The sequence below is a fragment of the Alosa alosa genome, chromosome 4, assembly GCF_017589495.1.
Source record: "Alosa alosa isolate M-15738 ecotype Scorff River chromosome 4, AALO_Geno_1.1, whole genome shotgun sequence".
NCBI lineage: Eukaryota > Metazoa > Chordata > Actinopteri > Clupeiformes > Clupeidae > Alosa > Alosa alosa.
The window spans coordinates 34,679,596-34,684,595 of record NC_063192.1 but is presented as its reverse complement, the minus strand read 5'-3'; the positions used below and the strand labels follow the sequence as shown (position 1 = coordinate 34,684,595).

Here is a 5,000-nt window from a genome sequence, read left to right as displayed (position 1 = left end):
AGGGGCATTGTGGGTAAGACACACACAGGGGCATTGTGGGTAAGACACACACACAGGGGCATTGTGGGTAAGACACACACAGGGGCATTGTGGGTAAGACACACACAGGGGCATTGTGGGTAAGACACACACAGGGGCATTGTGGGTAAGACACACACACAGGGGCATTGTGGGTAAGACACACACAGGGGCATTGTGGGTAAGACACACACAGGGGCATTGTGGGTAAGACACACACAGGGGCATTGTGGGTAAGACACACACAGGGGCATCATGGGTAATACACACGCACAGGGGCATTGTGGGTAAGACACACACACAGGGGCATCGTGGGTAAGACACACACACAGGGGCATTGTGGGTAAGACACACACAGGGGCATTGTGGGTAAGACACACACAGGGGCATTGTGGGTAAGACACACACAGGGGCATTGTGGGTAAGACACACACACACACAACCTCACACACAGATAACAGATGCTCAGGTGAGCACACACACACACACACAACCTCACACACAGACACCTTACACACAGATAACAGATGCTCAGGTGAACACACACACAGGGGCATTGTGGGTAAGACACACACACAGGGGCATTGTGGGTAAGACACACACACAGGGGCATTGTGGGTAAGACACACACACAGGGGCATTGTGGGTAAGACACACACAGGGGCATTGTGGGTAAGACACACACACAGGGGCATTGTGGGTAAGACACACACACAGGCACACTCACTCACACAATAACTAACAAATGCTCAGGTGAACACAATCACACACACAGGCACACTCACTCACACAATAACTAACAAATGCTCAGGTGAACACAATCACACACACAGGCACACTCACTCACACAATAACTAACAAATGCTCAGGTGAACACACACACACACAAATAACAGATGCTCAGGTGAGCACACACACACACACAACCTCACACACAGATAATAGATGCTCAGGTGAGCACACACACACACAACCTCACACACAGATAACAGATGCTCAGGTGAGCACACACACACACAACCTCACACACAGACACCTTACACACAGATAACAGATGCTCAGGTGAGCACACACACACACAACCTCACACACAGATAATAGATGCTCAGGTGAGCACACACACACACAACCTCACACACAGATAATAGATGCTCAGGTGAGCACACACACACACAACCTCACACACAGATAATAGATGCTCAGGTGAGCACACACACACACAAATAACAGATGCTCAGGTGAGCACACACACACACAAATAACAGATGCTCAGGTGAGCACACACACACACAACCTCACACACAGATAATAGATGCTCAGGTGAGCACACACACACACAAATAACAGATGCTCAGGTGAGCACACACACACACAAATAACAGATGCTCAGGTGAACACACACACACACAACCTCACACACAGATAACAGATGCTCAGGTGAACACACACACACACAAATAACAGATGCTCAGGTGAGCACACACACACACACAGGGGCATTGTGGGTAAGACACACACACAGGGGCATTGTGGGTAAGACACACACACAGGCACACTCACTCACACAATAACTAACAAATGCTCAGGTGAACACACACACACACAGCCTCACACAGATAACAGATGCTCAGGTGAACACACACACACACAAATAACAGATGCTCAGGTGAGCACACACACACACAACCTCACACACAGACACCTTACACACAGATAACAGATGCTCAGGTGAGCACACACACACACAACCTCACACACAGATAATAGATGCTCAGGTGAACACACACACACACAAATAACAGATGCTCAGGTGAGCACACACACACACAAATAACAGATGCTCAGGTGAACACACACACACACAACCTCACACACAGACACCTTACACACAGATAACAGATGCTCAGGTGAGCACACACACACACAAATAACAGATGCTCAGGTGAGCACACACACACACAAATAACAGATGCTCAGGTGAACACACACACACACAACCTCACACACAGATAACAGATGCTCAGGTGAACACACACACACACAACCTCACACACAGATAATAGATGCTCAGGTGAGCACACACACACACAACCTCACACACAGATAATAGATGCTCAGGTGAGCACACACACACACAACCTCACACACAGATAATAGATGCTCAGGTGAGCACACACACACACAACCTCACACACAGATAATAGATGCTCAGGTGAGCACACACACACACAACCTCACACACAGATAATAGATGCTCAGGTGAGCACACACACACACAACCTCACACACAGATAATAGATGCTCAGGTGAGCACACACACACACAACCTCACACACAGACACCTTACACACAGATAACAGATGCTCAGGTGAGCACACACACACACAACCTCACACACAGATAACAGATGCTCAGGTGAGCACACACACACACAACCTCACACACAGATAATAGATGCTCAGGTGAGCACACACACACACAACCTCACACACAGATAACAGATGCTCAGGTGAACACACACACAGGGGCATTGTGGGTAAGACACACACACAGGCACACTCACTCACACAATAACTAACAAATGCTCAGGTGAACACAATCACACACACAGGCACACTCACTCACACAATAACTAACAAATGCTCAGGTGAACACACACACACACAAATAACAGATGCTCAGGTGAGCACACACACACACAACCTCACACACAGATAACAGATGCTCAGGTGAGCACACACACACACAACCTCACACACAGATAATAGATGCTCAGGTGAGCACACACACACACACACACACACAACCTCACACACAGACACCTTACACACAGATAACAGATGCTCAGGTGAGCACACACACACACAACCTCACACACACAGATAATAGATGCTCAGGTGAGCACACACACACACACACACACACACACAACCTCACACACAGATAACAGATGCTCAGGTGAGCACACACACACACACAACCTCACACACAGATAACAGATGCTCAGGTGAGCACACACACACACACACACACACAAATAACAGATGCTCAGGTGAACACAATCACACACACAATCACACACACACAGGCACACTCACTCACACAATAACTAACAAATGCTCAGGTGAACACAATCACACACACAATCACACACAATCACACACACAGGCACACTCACTCACACAATAACTAACAAATGCTCAGGTGAACACACACACACACAACCTCACACACAGACACCTTACACACAGATAACAGATGCTCAGGTGAACACACACACACACAACCTCACACACAGACACCTTACACACAGATAACAGATGCTCAGGTGAGCACACACACACACAACCTCACACACAGACACCTTACACACAGATAACAGATGCTCAGGTGAGCACACACACACACAACCTCACACACAGATAATAGATGCTCAGGTGAGCACACACACACACAACCTCACACACAGACACCTTACACACAGATAACAGATGCTCAGGTGAGCACACACACACACACACAACCTCACACACAGATAACAGATGCTCAGGTGAGCACACACACACACAAATAACAGATGCTCAGGTGAGCACACACACACACAAATAACAGATGCTCAGGTGAACACAATCACACACACAGGCACACTCACTCACACAATAACTAACAAATGCTCAGGTGAACACACACACAGGGGCATTGTGGGTAAGACACACACAGGGGCATTGTGGGTAAGACACACACAGGGGCATTGTGGGTAAGACACACACAGGGGCATTGTGGGTAAGACACACACAGGGGCATTGTGGGTAAGACACACACAGGGGCATTGTGGGTAAGACACACACAGGGGCATTGTGGGTAAGACACACACAGGGGCATTGTGGGTAAGACACACACAGGGGCATTGTGGGTAAGACACACACAGGGGCATTGTGGGTAAGACACACACAGGGGCATTGTGGGTAAGACACACACAGGGGCATTGTGGGTAAGACACACACACAGGGGCATCGTGGGTAGTACAAACACACACAGGGGCATTGTGGGTAAAACACACGCACAGGGGCATTATGGGTAAGACACACGCACAGGGGCATTGTGGGTAAGACACACACACAGGGGCATTATTGTGTGCAGGCGTCTCGGCTGCCATGGACAGCTCTCCCCCACCCTCTGCCGGACAGCGTGGGTTCTCCAGCACCAGCAGCACACTTCAGCCGCAAGTACCGCCGGTGGGCAGCAAGACCAGCAGCAAGTCCTCCAGCGTGAGGCTGCACCCCACCGCTTACCACACCCCCATGTTAACCACACCTCTGTTAATCACGCCTCTGTTAACCACCTCCCACCTCTATAAACCCTCTCCCTGTTTAACTCCTCCCGCCTGTCTAACTCCTCCCACCTCTCGTCCCTTGTCGACCTTGTCAACTTTCCTTTAGAATATAATCCCTCCTTTTTCAGATATTTTCTAATCCTCTCTTGATCTCAATCCTCCCTGCACATCTACCCCTCCCTCTTCCTCTCCTTATAAAGTTCTTTCATGCTTGACTCCTCCCCTAGCTGAGAAGGAGTTCATGTCTGTTTCTTTTCTCCCCTCAGAGTAGTGTGTTCCCCACGCTGGTCCGAGTTCTCCACCCTCCCTCTGGTTTCCTCCCCCTCTCCAGCCCCAATCCAGGCAGCTGGGGCCCCAGCCCTCCCTTCCCCCCTCTGCGTCCGAGGAGTCAACAGCATCCTGGACCTGTTCGGCCAGTGGCTGTTCGATGCTGCTCTAGTGCACTGCAAACTGCAAAGGGGACTGATCCACGACCCTAGCCGCACAGGTACCTGTGTGTGTGTGTGTGTGTGGTGTGACAGCATCCTGGGTCTGTACATCCAGTGGCTGTTTGATGTAGCTTTAGTGTGTGTGAACTTGTGTGTGTGTGTGTGTTTGTTTGTTTGTGACTTAATGCTTATGTGTCAGGTTTGTGACTAAATGTTAGTGT

The 5,000-nt window shown here is 49.4% G+C and overlaps 1 pseudogene; it reads left to right on the top strand.

The window, feature by feature from the left end:
• LOC125293358 overlaps positions 1-5,000 on the top strand; it is a 42,523-nt pseudogene that overhangs the window by 12,768 nt on the left and 24,755 nt on the right.